Source organism: Diorhabda carinulata, chromosome Y (genome assembly GCF_026250575.1).
Source record: "Diorhabda carinulata isolate Delta chromosome Y, icDioCari1.1, whole genome shotgun sequence".
Lineage (NCBI taxonomy): Eukaryota > Metazoa > Arthropoda > Insecta > Coleoptera > Chrysomelidae > Diorhabda > Diorhabda carinulata.
Genome location: NC_079473.1, coordinates 1,893,508 through 1,910,180, shown reverse-complemented (window position 1 = coordinate 1,910,180; position 16,673 = coordinate 1,893,508). Strand labels below are relative to the sequence as shown.

At 28.8% G+C, this 16,673-nt stretch overlaps 2 long non-coding RNA genes across 2 annotated transcripts; one reads left to right on the top strand and one right to left on the bottom strand.

Moving 5' to 3' along the window:
- Positions 1-424: 424 nt before the first annotated feature.
- On the bottom strand, positions 425-8,356 carry LOC130902998 (uncharacterized). Its single transcript, XR_009060492.1, has 4 exons — positions 8,121-8,356; positions 6,085-6,138; positions 2,978-3,031; positions 425-634 (listed from the first exon to the last, which is right to left on the bottom strand). It is a non-coding gene; the product is annotated as an uncharacterized LOC130902998 (long non-coding RNA).
- A 499-nt stretch (positions 8,357-8,855) lies between these two features.
- On the top strand, positions 8,856-10,427 carry LOC130903005 (uncharacterized). The gene is made up of 3 exons (XR_009060499.1): positions 8,856-9,019; positions 9,744-9,994; positions 10,215-10,427. It is a non-coding gene; the product is annotated as an uncharacterized LOC130903005 (long non-coding RNA).
- Positions 10,428-16,673: the final 6,246 nt, after the last annotated feature.

The window sequence follows — 16,673 nt, the reverse complement described above, 5'->3', positions numbered from 1 at the left end:
CTTTTATGAGGCTCCTACCTCTTCCTCTATTTTTTCACAGAAACTTTTGGGGTCTTGCTTCACACACACTAAAACATCAATTTCGCCAACCAACATTTTATATGAAATGAAATTTACTGAAGATTAGATAGTGATAGATCAATGTATTCAGAAAAAAATACTACGTTAAAATAGACAGGGTGTTTCATTTGAAAAATATCAAGTATGTTCCCAATCTTAAAAACAGTGCTCTAAAAACATTCTTATTTTCGTCTTGTATTTCAGAAATAAAAGTAGTTAGAATATTTGTTTTTGTGATTTTAAAAGTTTTACAAAAAAGTGATATAGGATCAGGAAAAGCGACATGCTTATATCTTTATTAATATCAGAGATAAACTGCAGTCTCAACCAAAATGAAGCACAGTGAACACAAAAAAACACCCAATTCGTTGTACGACAATTTTTATTTGGACTTTCAATTTAAAAAAAAAAAAAACAAATTAACACTGAGAATTTATTCGAAATATAAAGCAGTCGGATTTGCTCCTAATTCCAATCGGATACTATTGGATCCAGCAATCATAAAATCCTCTTCTCCTTTTGTTGATTATCCGTACTTTTTAAAAAAGGGGCAAATATTTTGATTTTTAGGTACCTGAAAACGATTGTTATTCAATAAGCAAATTCATTTTATATAAGCAATAAATTTAATTTACATCTTCAATATGATGTTTTCTTTGACATGATAACATCAATCAACAGTTAATCTAAAGATCAGGAATATTATTTATTTCCACAAAAACTGCCAATATGACTGAGTCTGTTGTTATTTTTACAAATTAGTACATATGTTAGTAGCTATTTTATTCGAAATGCTAAAAAAATACGAGTTTCATACGATGTGGTTGTCACCAAGAATGATTATTAATAAAGTTTTGGGAATTTCTTTGAGAATAATTAGAGTTTAAGATAATATCACGTCATTCGAAATTATTTCGACATATTGATAAAAAACTGTAATCACAGTATGATTATATATAATATTATATATAAACAAATTGTATATAATGCTGATTGTATTAAAGCAGCAACTATGGATAGAGAACTTTCGATATCAAGTAATTAAGATTTTTTATATAAATCAATCAAACGGAAATAATACAACACTTTAGTATAAGTTTTGTTATATTATACATATACAATTTTGGAAACTTTGTAAAAGTTGTAATCCATGAAAGTGTTTATAAAAAAGTAGTACAGTGAAAGAGTTCTTAGAGATTATTGTCATTTTCAAGCGTTTATTCACTATCACAGCTTCAAAGGTGAACATAAAGATAGTTCGTCCCTGGAGAATATTCAGGAATGCATATTAACATCATCTGTATCTTGGAAGCCATATTAATTATGTCAGACTCCTCTACCTCAGAGTTTAGTATTAACGACACGTACAAGCATAGTAGACTATAACATAAATAGATATGATATAGATTATCAATGTGACTTAAATATTAATGATTTAAACCGTAATAACACGACAGAAACCAGAGATAACACTACAATTGCCGACCAGTCCAGTGTTTTATATTGCGTAGCCATGACAATTGTTTTCGGCCTACGCCTCTCTTTCCTTATATGGTCAATTGGGGTATTGTACATCTTTCTCCTCAAAGAAAGTGACCCAAGTATCCAACCTTTCGCACCTTGATCAAGTTGATCAACTCCCTCTCAGTTCCCGCTCTTCTTAGTACATCATTGTTCCTCACTCATCTGTCCATGGTATACACAACAATTTTGAAGGGTCTACATTTCCAAGGCTTCTATTTTATTGATGGACGATATCTTTAATGACCATGTTTCCATGCGGTACCGTAAAATTGACCAGACATAACATTTGACCATTCTATAATGAAGGTCACAGGAGAGATTATGGTTACACAATATCGGTTTAAATTTAATGGATGCCTGTCTTGGGTGTTCAATGCGGCTCTTAATTTTCTGCTGAGGGTCCCATTTCTCGATAGGCTCGATAGGCGTATTATCTATATGTGGTTAGGCACTTCAAATTGCATTTCAGCTTATTGCCATGCACTTGGTTTTTGTTGCATTTATTTTTAAGCCATATGATTTCCCAATATTGTTTATTTCGCCCAAGGAATAATTTCATCTCGAGTACGTTGTCTGTGAGTATTGCCGTATCGTCTGCATAGCGAATATTATTCAGCGGGTATCCATTAACTTTAACACCATAATCAGAGCCTTCAAGAGCCATTGCAAAGACTGCTAATCAACTTACAATAAACCAGATCAAACAAAAATTTGACTAAGTATATTGAAGACATCATAAAGTTTTGTGATAAGTAAATAAATGAGATTTCCGCCCAAACCAAAATTCATGGTCATGCCTGATAAACCCTTGAAAATCGTTCATACTAATCTATTTTAAGGTAATGGACAGAAAAAAAAACGCCTACCTTAACTCACCACTGACTACACTCCATGATATGAAATAATCATTTACTTTACCATCCCTGACTGCTCCAGTTTAACAATATGTGCGAAAGATTTCATTTAATTTTAATCAAACACCTTAGGTTACCCCAAAGCACTAGATCTACATTATTATTAAAGAACGAATGTCTTAGGCGTTGCTAGGCTACAACTCTATTCACTTCTCAACGAAACTAAAACCCATGAAGTATCAAACGAACATCTGAATACAAATCCTCTTCTAAAATTTACAGTGTGAAAACTTTGAAAACAAATAAAATATTGCCAAGAAAATCAAAACTACTCGTATATGATTAATTCCAAGGAGTAACGAAATCTACAATACGACAATACAAACATTATACAAAATTGATATTTTTTGAGATTGATAGAGTGGACCTGAAGAACCTCCACAGACCCGTTACATTATACAGTTTATTGGTAAAATTATTAATAAAAAAGTGAATTGTCAAGATACTATTCATATTTCCTTCTATAATAAACAACTGACCTTTAGTTTTTGTATTAGATGTAGGTGGTGTCTGAATCCAAATTATTCTTCTTTCTACAACAAAATAGATTTGATTATTACCAAGGAAAAGTTTCAGATGCATTGAGCTAAATTGGGTGTTTTCCAAAAGAAAACAAATAAAAATAAGAGGATTCTCTTAGCAAAGGCAAAATCATTCAATAAATTGGTAAGACAAAAACTTTCTCTAGTTTCTCTCCAGCTTCTGTTGAAAAAATAAAAACTGTTGATTGTTTTTTGGGATTCTAACATTTTAAATAAAAATCCTGTTGTAGATTTGCTGTCAGTCTAATCTCCTGCCAAATCCAAGTCAGTATATCCTAATATTTTAGTATCACTTAGATTAGGTCGTGTAACTAATTAAACAATCTATTAATTGAGGAACGGGTTTCTTTGTTTCAGTTTTAGCTCCATTCAAAAGTATTATATATTCTATATTCGACCGACAATGCTCTGTCACTGAGAGATCTTAATAAATGATTCAATGTGATATAGGAATACAAACCCTTCTGAGGCCTATTTGCTGAGATATAGGGTGTTTAAAATTTTACATCAAAATCAAAAATTTGCGATACATCAAAAACGCCTTAAAATTTCTTATTCAAATAACCTAACCAATATGCTCCTTAATAAAGTAATATTTTGACATAAGCAAACTTTGGAGTAATTTAACCAGTGGCACGCTGACAGGGTTTTTATCCCCCTATTTTTCACGCCACTGTATATATATATATATATATATATATATATATATATATATATATATATGGCAAATTTGTTACACTTATAGAATGGTTAAATGAACCTAAAGAATAAGCAACAAAATCGAAATAATTCTTAAACGGCTCTACTTATCGATTTCAGGAACTTCGATCACCGCCAGTCTGGTCAAAATTAATTGATTTGTATGTGAGTAATTGTTGGAGAACGAAAACTGAAAATAAGTTTTTTTAACATTCAGCTAAGAAAATTGAAAATTTTCAAAAATCGGGAAGTTATTGGTTTTCTCCGTTTTTTAAAAATCGTATTTTCCTCAGATCTCGACCTTTTGAGGTCCTAGGAAGCTTCCCTGAATATTTCTGCGATGATATATATATATATATATATATATATATATCATGATCAGAAATCTAAAAGCAAGTAGGTACATAATGAAAATTTATAATTTATTGAGATTAGTTTTACTAAAGATAATAATTAAACGAAAGGCAGAAAATCGATAAAAAAAATAAAAGAAATTGAATTGATATTTGCAAGTTAATTAATTATAGTTATTTTATATATAAGGAATTATTTATTAAAAATGATATATTCTAAAAGGATTGCATATGTACAAATCATAATTTGTATCATAGAATAATGTTATTAATTATAAATTAATATAAAATTTAGTGGAAGATTGATTTTTTTTAAAAAAAATATATGAAACTGTTGCCAAAATGACCCATAATAGTGAAAATTCATAAACTATTAATGAAATAAAAGTTTATTTAAAAACATAAATATAAGAACTGACAAGTGTTTGAAAAGTGAAGGACATTGTGAGGAGACAAGAGAAAAAATCTAGTCAGTCATATTATATGGTTGCTATTGAAAAAAAAAAGAGCATCAGGGATTTTGAAAAGAGTATCAGCAGAAAAGAGAATGGGGAGTGCAAAGTTATAAGAAATAGAAGTTAAAATTGAATCAAAATACAAAATAATTGCAAATTATTAAAGATGAATGGAAGATAAATATCTGGACTGAAGAAAATCCAAAGAGTTGAAGATTTGTTACTGACAATTCACAGAAGTAAATGCAAGTAAAGTAAATGTATATATATATATATATATATATATATATATATATATATATATATATATATATATACATTTACTTTACCATCCCTTACTGCTCCAGTTTAACAATATGTGCGAAAGATTTCGTTTAATTTTAATCAAATTTAATTGAGGAACGGGTTTCTTTGTTTCAGTTTTAGCTCCATTCAAAAGTATTATATATTCTATATTCGACCGACAATGCTCTGTCACTGAGAGATCTTAATAAATGATTCAATGTGATATAGGAATACAAACCCTTCTGAGGCCTATTTGCTGAGATATAGGGTGTTCAAAATTTTACATCAAAATCAAAAATTTGCGATACATCAAAAACGCCCTAAAATTTCTTATTCAAATAACCTAACCAATATGCTTCTTAATAAAGTAATATTTTGACATAAGCAAACTTTGGAGTAATTTAACCAGTGGCACGCTGTCAGGGTTTTTATCCCCCTATTTTTCACGCCACTGTATATATATATATATATATATATATATATATATATATATGGCAAATTTGTTACACTTATAGAATGGTTAAATGAACCTAAAGAATAAGCAACAAAATCGAAATAATTCTTAAACGGCTCTACTTATCGATTTCAGGAACTTCGATCACCGCCAATCTGGTCAAAATTAATTGATTTGTATGTGAGTAATTGTTGGAGAAAGAAAACTGAAAATAAGTTTTTTTAACATTCCGCTAAGAAAATTGAAAATTTTCAAAAATCGGGAAGTTATTGGTTTTCTCCGTATATATATATAAATATATATATATATATATATATATATATATATATATATATATATATATATATATATATATATATATATATGTATGTATGTATGCATGTGACCCTCATAACTTTTGAATCGCTCGACCGAATCCATCGTGGATGGAGCCATTCGAAAGGGATTGACCAAACTTAAGATTTTGAGTACAATTTGGACCAATTCAGACCAGTTTTTGATTTGATGATATCTATACGAGCTCAAAAAAACTCGTCTATATCATTCAAAAACGTCCAAATCGGTAGATTGGTTCGTAAGTAGTTATTTTCGAAGCAGAGAACAGAGTTCTGAGAGCTCAAAATGAATACATGAGTCCTGGGCGGACAGAAACGTTAGACACATGCCTGATTTTACAAATACGCGGAACTTTTGATTGAATTTCTACTTCTAGTTCTAAACGAAAAACAAAGAGTTATTTTCTTTTCCAATTTTATATATTTTAATCATCAGCTAATCTATATGGAGAATTTTACATACCTTTTGCATTTGTACTTTGCACAGTAGGTTCCTGAATCCAAATTAATCTTCCTTCTGCAACACAATCAATTTAATTAAGAGCAACCATATACTCATCACAAAAATAAACAAAAAACATGGGGAAGCATCAAAATATTTACAAAATTGTTATTCGTTTAATGGGTAAATCTCAATTTTTTCCAAGTAAGAATATACCAATAATTTTAGGTCTCTTTCAATCGATAATAAATTGTTGTCTTAATGAAAATATTACTTATAATAACAAAACAATTTACCTATTGAATACCAAGGGACAGAATCCAATATAAGGAAAAGAGAATTTTGAGAATTGGTTCACATACATAGGAACGAGAAAATAGGCAGTGATAAAAAAGAACTAAATAATTTAAGTAAAATTCATAGATAAATTTTTATGCAACTATGAATAATTTAATTTGTAACTGCCACATATATTTGAGGTGTAAAAATCAAAGAAAAATTTATCTTTCTTGTCAAAAAGAGTTTCAAAAAGTAAAACGAGAAAATTAATTGGAATTGATGAAATAATATCAACTCACATTAACATGAGACTTGTATGTGAAAATGTAAACAAACAAATAATGAAAAATTACAAAAATTGCGAAGCAGAAAAACCAAAAATTTTTTCTATTTAGATCCAAAAAAGAATAGTTGATACCTACATTTCTAAATTTAAAATTATCTCATTCAAAATTTACAAATACTTGTAACATGAATATCAGAATAATGTTTTATATATGTGTATGTTTCAAATCATAAAACTATTACTGAATCCATTTAATTATAAGATCATAAAATGAATTGGTAGACAAAGCAATTATAATAGATAAACAAATTCCTAATAACATTTTCCAAAAATTTGACGAAAAATTTCTTTACAGAACCCTTTCTTTTTAAAAAATGCAGAGCAAGAACTGTTAAAAAAATTAATAACCTAATACTTAAACAATAACCAATTTATAAAAATTGAAACGAAATAATATTGAAATGGATCAAAAATTTTATTGAGATTGAATTATCTATTATGAGTGACTAATATCTTAAGTAATATTGAATGCAACACTAATCATCTAAATAATAAAACTCAAAATAAAATAAGATCTGATATTTGTAATATTATCAGAAATTTCAAAAATAAATTAAGAAGCAGTAGTGAAATAATATCATCTGATCTGAAATTGGAAATTAATATCCTCTAAAATATATATGGTCTGTTAAAAGTGCACAAAGCTATAACACCTATTTGACCAATTGTTTCAAGTATTCAAATACCTCTAACCCTAACCTCAATTATTTAAGGTGCAAATGTAACAAAAGACAAGTAAACTAGCCTCGTGGCGACTGATAATAATAGACAATGCTGTTGCCTATACACAACACATTTATAAAAACACATACAGAGCAAACTCTTTTTTTTAATTTTGTTTTAAATTATTTTTAGTTAAAAAACTCATAACCTTTCATGGAGGTAAAATGAACGTTGTTGTAGAAATTTGCCTCTATACAAATGTCTGCAAGTATGTAAGTAATTTACAAATTTATTAATTATTCATTTAACTTCGAATAATGATGCATAAGTAGATCAAAACAAATAAAAATTATTTATAATCTCAATTTCAAACAAAAATGACTCTTATCAAAGTTATAAAGCTAACACTTAGAATAACATACTTCAAATATAAGAATTAAATATATAAACAAATTGTCAGTTGTACTATAGGACTTTCCATATCACATAGCAAGCAAGATCTTGAGGAAACTATATTAAGTAAACTTAACATAAATATTCCATTCTTTTTCCATTATGTAAATGACTGCATTACTGCTGTACCAATAAAAGCGAATTGAAAATATAAATAAATAATATCAAAATATGTTGAAAATACTTAAGGATAAGTCGAAACTTCAAAATCTAACTTTCTTTTAAAAACTATCAAAAAAACTAATTTTGAAACAGAAGAGGCCTAAAATGAAGAACATTTAGCTGCATTAATATATATACATATAAATTCACTTACTTTCAAACATGATAAGCTTCTATATTAATGATATACGCCAACTAACAAAAATGAGCTGTATATAGAGTTCAAAGATATAAAAATATTCCAAAATTCGAAAATGCCGATCCAAACGCACGTGTCTTCCTTAAAATGGTTATGGGAAAAGTAAAATACGAATGATTAAATAGTTAATGGACTTATATTTGCTGGCATTCGGAAACTATTCTATTCCATCACAGAACTAATAATACAAGGTTCGTTCCATCCAGGATGGGGTTGATCTATGTTCCAGCCTTTGCTACCAACCCAAAAACTTAAAATTTTTCAAAAATACATGCATTTCAAATTTAATCGTTACTCGACGACGACGAAGCAAAGTTAAAATAATAAAATTGAATATAAATCTTGCATACAACAACAAGAACAAAATCGAACTAAAGTTAGATTTACTACGAGGTCGAAAATATTAGTTTTAAGGTCAGCTGATCTGAGACTGACATTTAGCTGGTTGTTAACCCATAATAACTAGATTTCTCCCTAGAATTGCAACTTACACGCAATCAAAATGGCACAAAACTAAAGTTTCTATATATATATATATATATATATATATATATATATATATATATATATATATATATATATATATATATATATATATATATATATATATATATATATATATATATATATATATATATATATATATATATATATATATATATATATAGATATATATATGTCAGTATGTCAGTGTCAGATCAGTTGACCATAGAAGTAATATAATATCTTTTCGATCTCGTGGTAAATCTAACCCTGTATATAATCTTTGAATCCAACTTTAGTTCGATTTTCTTCTTGTTGTTTCCAATATTTTTATTATTGTGATCAAGAATGGATATACTATCCTGCAAAAAGTAAGTAAACTATATATTATTTTCTCATAAATACTGTTACTTTTTTGCCTTCACATCTTTATCTTTTTACATCTTTCTCGTCAGTCGGCTCAAGACTGTTGAATTCATAGCAAAAATAATGGATTTCATTATATATTAAAACAGATATTATAATTACATATATCATAATTAATCATAGTAGTAAAGTAGAGAGTCGTGTGCTTAAATTAAACCTGTGGCAGGCCTGAAATGGATTGTAAAAGTATGAAGAGAGCTCCACTAGCATAAGATCACGGACATGTAAACAACAATTAATAAATATAACAAATAATAACAAAGAACAACATCTATACTTATACTTCACAACTGCTTTAGATTTATTACATATAAACAACAGATTGTGGCCTTTTGAGAATATCATCAGGGAAATAAATAATTTAATTTCAACAAATCTCACTGTGAAGGTTGTTAAAAAAGGTTCACTGTCGTAGGATCCAGTTTGTAGCTGAAAAGCTAAAAATGAGAAAAAGTGAGATGTTAGAAGCATCTACTGATAATATTTACTTGCCAAAGTTGTGGTTTTATAAAGACCTTCTATTTACTGATCAAGGAGCATCCAATGTGTTCAAAGGTAAATTAAATCTAAAAATTAATAGTGATGCATCTGAAAGTATATCAGAAAGTGTATGTAATTTTTAGCTTAAATATTTAATAAGAAGTATTTCAAATTTCTCTTTTTTTGTAGCAGAACCTTGATCCTGAAATTGTGTACAGTGATGTAGAAAGCTTGGGATGCTTATCCCAAAAAGGATAATCTGAAACACCATCTCAGTAGGGCCCAAAGTCATTCAAAATAAAAAGAGGCGGTAGATTAGGGGAACCAGAAAAAGAAAATATCACAAATCTATTTACCTCTGCAGTGACAGTGCTGCCAAGTAAAAAAAAGAATAGTGAAGAAGTTCATCATCAGCCTAAAAAGCATCGTTTATTTGCAGAGTAAGTTTTTTAAAAAAGTACTAAAAAAGAGGCTGTCCCCTGCTCATATTATCCACATATCATTTAATCTGCCATTATTACTCACTAGAAATTGGGTCAGTGAAATTAATTAATGGAACAAAAACTACAATAACAGCAGAGGGATAGGTAGTTGATCGAAGACTTGAAAACTCTCAGTTGCTATTTTACAACAAATAATTTATTTCCATATTTATTGCAGATGAAATGGATACATAAGAGAATCAAGATTAAATTGACGACTTGAATAGCAAAATTTCTAGCCTTTAATTTGATGCAAAAAGAGAGCAAGAAAAAATGAATTACTATCCATTTCTAATTATATTTTATTTCTGGTCTCTTTATTTATTTTACAGTTTCCTTTTTTCAATAGTTCTCATAATACTTAATATTCAATAAAAGTATATCTAATTTATATTCTATTTTATTCATGGGCTTTGTTTTCCTTGAAAAAAAATTACATTAGACTTTAATAATCTAAAAGTAAAATTTGATATTACACTAGAAGTAGAATAAACTAATTTACAATATTACATTATAAAGGTAAGTAACAATTTTTTAAAGTGAAACTAAAAATAGAAAAACTAGAAATTGAAACAATATTGCCAACGTATTTTATTCATTATTCAGTCATTAAAATAATTTGTAACTTTTCAGATGTTGAGTGCTTCATTTCTAGGTCTACCATAATACATAATAATACCAAAAGCAGCTTCTGCTACACATTCAAAATATTATAATTTGCATTTCTTATAGTTATAATTCAAATTCCTTGAAAATTTTTAGCCTCTCTGCTTTAGTTGTTGAATATCATTATAGAAACAGAAAGCAAACATTTTTAAAACAAAACAATAGAAGAAGTGTCTATTGCAAACTAATATTTTTGAAAAATATCTTGTAAAGTGAAAAAAACTCTTTAGATTTTTCACTCAATTCACTTCTCTATTGCAATGTTTTCAATTCATTTCAATTCAATTTTCACAAAAACAACAGGAATAAAATGAGATATAGTGCTCTCTGAAATTCAGTAATAAAACTGCAAGCTTTGAAAACTTTCCCCTATAGCTAAGTATCTTAGTGTTACAATGAGTTTATGATCTGCCAAGGGTTTTTGAGATATCTTATGTTTTATTTTTCTCGGGGGTTTTTCAAATGTTTTTTCATCTATTCTCAAATAATTTTTGAATGTTTTTTCACCTAGCTCTGTAACTAAATTGTTTCTTTTTGTTCTATCTAACCACGGCCTGGCCCTCCACCGCCTGGCTGCTTTGTTCTGCCTCCATACTCCAAAAGCAAGGCAGCCGCAGATGTAATTATTGCCTGTGATGCACCAACCCACTTTTTCTTGTTTACTTTACTTTTACTTAAACAATTTTGTAAGTTTGAATTTCTGGAACCGTTGGCAATATTCATACTGAATACACTGTTTACACTACTGCACCAACACAATTACACTGTCTGACTGTTAGACAGTGTAATTACGGTTTTCGAAATGCGAGTCAGACAGTGTAATTGTGAGTGTTGGTGTTTCAGTATATAATTTTGGTTAGTGGCAGCCATGTTGCGATGGCAACAGACTTGCATGTCAAGTGAAGTGCAATATTCCTCTATGCAATATTTTGAACTTGAAATTAAATAATTTTATTTTCTTTTAATGAAGATCTTTTAGGAAATTTAATTTGTTCACTAGTTGAATCTAACTGTAATAAGGATTTTGGTCTATTATTTAAATAATCTCTTTTAACGAAACAATCAAAAATAGATATAAGTATCTGAAATATATTTTTGTATAATTTGGATAATTTAGGAGCTTCTGACTGCATTATTTATTAAAAAATTTAGAAGATATTTTAAAAATAACTGTTGTAGAATCTTTTAATTTTTGTGTTATTATTTATGCAACTAGACGATCGTTATTTGATACTGCATCTGTAAAGAATAATTGTAATTCCCTATATTGATCTAAAATTGTAGTGACGACACTTTGTACTGACAACTATCGAGTTTGCAATGTATGCAGGATTTTTATGAACTAAATAAATTACATGTGCTCTTTATGACAAATAATTTAGAAATATCTCGGTTAAGAAATGCTACTACAGAATTTATACTCCTAAACATTTCATTTCCACTATCGGTCGCAACTCCTATCATATTATCTAACTATATGGTTAGATAAAGAGATTGCATCCGCTACAGAAAGTTTGATTGAAGCCAAAAATGAGTCCTGAAAATGACTAAACTCATTAACATATATACTAGCAGATTCAAATGTTTTACTTCTGATTATTCATTTACTATCAAAGAAAATTTCTTCTTTCACAACTCCTTCCAAGTTAAATAAATAACTTGACGTCCACATACTTTTTTACTATAGCAGCAATTATCGTTGGAGGACGTGCTAGTCCCTGAGCAATGTTTTGAGTCATGCAACCGTAAAAAATTGGACTGCAAGCTTCAAAAGTAGTAAATTTCCAATTCCATTGAAGATGTTTGAATGTTGACCAAAAGCGTGCAAACGTAGAAGATGTAGACTTTTTAAACCGAATTGTTACCATGGATAAGACTTCGGTTCTTTTTTTTCGATCCAGAAACAAAGCAACAATCGAAGGAATGGCGACACTCTGGTTTTCCAAGACCTAAGAAGTTTCGTGTCCAAAAATCTGCTGGAAAAGTTCTTGCTTCAGTTTTTTGGGATAGCCATGGAGTAATCATGATTGATTTTTCGGATAAGGGTAGAACAATAACTGGAGATTACTATTAGACATTACTGACCACTCTAGGGGAAAAAATTAAAGAGAAACGCTATCCAAAGTTGTTTTGTTTTTGTAGGACGACGCCCCTGCACACAAATCTCATGTTGCCATGCAAAAAATTCATGATTTAGGATTTGAATTACTAGAACACCCCCCCCTATTTACCAGATTTGGCTGCGTCTGACTATCATCTCTTTCCTTAACTGAAAAAAAGTTTAAAAGGTCGTAAATTTTCTTCCAACGAGGATGTAATAGAAGCTGTGGAGGTTTAGTTTGCAGAGTAAGAAGAAACATTTTTTTAAAGCTCTAGAGACGTTGCAGGTTCGCTGTAGTATGTTGAGTAATAAAATATTTTGACACTGAAATTTTGTTTGGTTCTATAGTAGGCTAAGAATTTTTCTATATATCATCGGACAGTAAGCAAATTGGTTACCTATTTTACTATTTTTTATCCCAAAAATCTTTTTTGTGGTTGCTACTTCTTGCTAGTTGGTGTACTGTGATATATAAGTAAGAAATCTTCAACTGATGGAGCATTTTTTATGTAAATGAATAAAGATAAAATTAATATATTCTCTATACACTATGGATCAATGTAAGTCTGAAAACTAATCAAAATTGTAATTCGCATTAAAAATTTACATATATGTTACAAAAATTCTCATATTATTTTAAAGTATTTAATTTTCCCGCACAATTTTCCAATCTTAGGACTGACAAAAAAGAATAAATATTCTTGAGTGTTTTTTGACACGTTTATACCACGGATGATTCTAAAAAAATATTTAATTATGTAGTTATTATTCCAACTATTTATTATGGTAATACGTTTGTTTATCTATTTCTCATTTTTGTTGGGTATTATTAGAAGTACCCCAGCCAAACAACCCACTTTTAATACTACTCGATAAAATGATTAAAATTCTCTGCTTGCACATTTGTACGTATCTAAAATTTGTTAATATTCGTCTCCTTTAATATGATTTTCGTCATTGTCATTTCCTCTCTTATTTCAATTCTTACTTTATTTTGTGTGTATTTTGAAAAAAAAATTATTCATTTTTTTATATATTTTAAAATTTTATTAATAATATTGATATTTCATACTAAAAATTTAAAAACTATTTTTTTCAATTAATTATAAACAATACACAATTGATGAAATTTAAAAATAAATCACGTGACTATGAACGCGTCACAATTGGTCACTATAGTTGTGACGTCATAATGTTAAAGCTATTTCATAACAGAACAGTGTTTACGGCTATAACACATGACTTAACAATAATATTTACTGCTAGAAAACCATTATTTACTTAATTTAGATTAGCTATATGTGACAAAGGATTTATAAAGGCAAAATCTGACAATATTCCTGATGTTTATATATTTATGATAACTAAAATTTTAAAAAATGACGTTCTGTTCAATTCTATTGAACTTCGAGGTGCCAAGGCATCAAGGTAAGTTTATTATTAATTGAAAATATTCAAGTATTTTATCTCCGTTATATTAAATATAATAAATTATTGCATCAATTGTAGATCATCACGTGGGGGTTACGGCGACAAAGCTAGGTTATATTCAACTTTGTCGTAAGAATGGGGTAAAGCTTATTCTGTTACTTAACTATTAATGAAAAGTCAAGACAAATTCAAGTTGTACAATGCCATGATTGTTTAGCTTCAGCAGGTAATTTATACTTGAATCAAAATCAAGTTATTTGATGTTACAAACAATAATAATCTTCTATATTGTTTGTACAGGTGGTTACACATGCATTAGCATTACTTATGTGTATTTATCACAGAAGTGAAGATCCGACACAAACTGAAGTAGCTTGCTATTGGAAAACATCTCTATTATCAAGCATTGATACAGTTGTAAAGTATATTAATGGTGAACAAATGATCAAAAAAAACCTCTGCTACTGCTTCTGAAAATTTTCAGGATAATAGTATATTTTTCGAAAGAGGTGATTCAATTTGTCAATAATAAACAAATAAAGTCGCAAATTGAGCAATTGAACTTTGATTTAGAATTGAAAAAGTTTATAAAAAGAAACTTTATGTAAATAAGCTGAACAGTTAACTAAGCAACAAAGTGAATGTCTAATTTTGCGTGAACTTAATTATGGAAGTATTACTGCATCAAAGTTTTAGGAATCTGCTCATTGTAAAACTGACAATGGTTAACTAGTTCATCAAATTGTTGGTGCGAGTAAAATTCATGAGACAAGTGCTATGACACGAGGCAATGAATTGGAAAAAAACGTAATCCAAGTTCTTGAGCAAGAATTAAGAATAAAGATAAAACGTCTGGAGATGTATCTTGTACCAATTCATCCGGTTTTTGCAGCATCTTCTGATGGAATGACTGGAAATGCCATTATTGAAGTAAAATGTCCCTCCAGTCGAAAATCATTGGATGCGTTTTTAGCAAAAGGTAAAATTAACTTGAAGTGTAACGCACAAATGCAACTACAAATGTTATTGACAGGTATAAAAGAAGATCTTTTGTGTTGCTGATCCTAACTTTAAAATGGAACTATCTACACTAAAAATAGCTCTCATTAAAGAAAGTTTAATATTTTGGACTAAAAGAATATTTTCAAAACTATTAAAATTTGTACAAACAAAGCAGACAGTAATGTTATTAATCTTCTCTCTCTCTCTCTCTCTCTCTCTATATATATATATATATATATATATATATATATATATGTATATATATATATATATATATATATATATGTATATATATGTATATACATACATATATATATATATATATATATATATATATATATATATATAGATATATATATATATGTATATATATATATATATATATATATATATATATATATATATATATATATATACTCGTAGTGCGTTCGACGACAGTCGGACAAATAGCTTGTACCACTTATTGAAAATAATACCAGCATTGCTGACACTCATTCCAAACTGTTCACTTAATCTTTCAAAAGTATCTTGGCGTCGTATTTTCATCAATGATAATTTTATGTTGGTAATTTAATATTAGATATAACACTAATACGTTTTAACATCAATTCCATCCCGAAGGAACTCCAGTATACGCTTTCAAATTATCATTGATCAATTAATTTGTGACTCCAGAATCCATTTCAATATTTTCTGATGATTCACTAAAAATTTCTTGAATGATTTGTTGTCCGCATCTTTTTTTGAAGCTAGTCTAGAAATCTTTCTAGTGCCTTAATAATTAGGACAATGAGAGTAGAGGAAATAGACAGTAGCCATCCAGTTTATAGTCTCATCCGGTGAAGAAGTGGTGAAGTTCTGGAGACGATATTTTTTATATAATAAAAATGTTTGTCTGTGCGGGATTCGAACTATCGATCTACGTGCTCACACTCGGCTCATATATGGGACAACACCATTACGACTCAACGGGAATAAATTCGAGATGAATGTATTTAAAGGGTTTGGCGCACCGCTCTAGTTGAACGGAAGAGTTATTTTTTGTTTCAAGAGGTACTTTTGAAAGTGCGAAAATGTGCTTACAGTTTTGTTAATAATAAATGTGAGAGCATGTGTGTGTGTTCGTATCATAATGTCGTTAGAATAGTATAGACGCAAATTGGAAGAGTTTACTAAAAGTGTTCGAGGGCTGAATAAAGATATTTTCTTTTATGAGAAGATTAAAGTGATAAAGCAATTGGAGCAAAGGTGCTTGTTGTCCTTAAAAATCGACGACTGCCACCTACTTCAAAATATCCACTTAATAGAATTAAACCGACTACAATATGAATAATACAATGGACAAGCATGCCGTCAAGGATGATATTAATGTGTTTGCAATGACATGTGTAATTTTAGCAACAGTATTTATTTTAATATTGAAAATTGTAAATATAA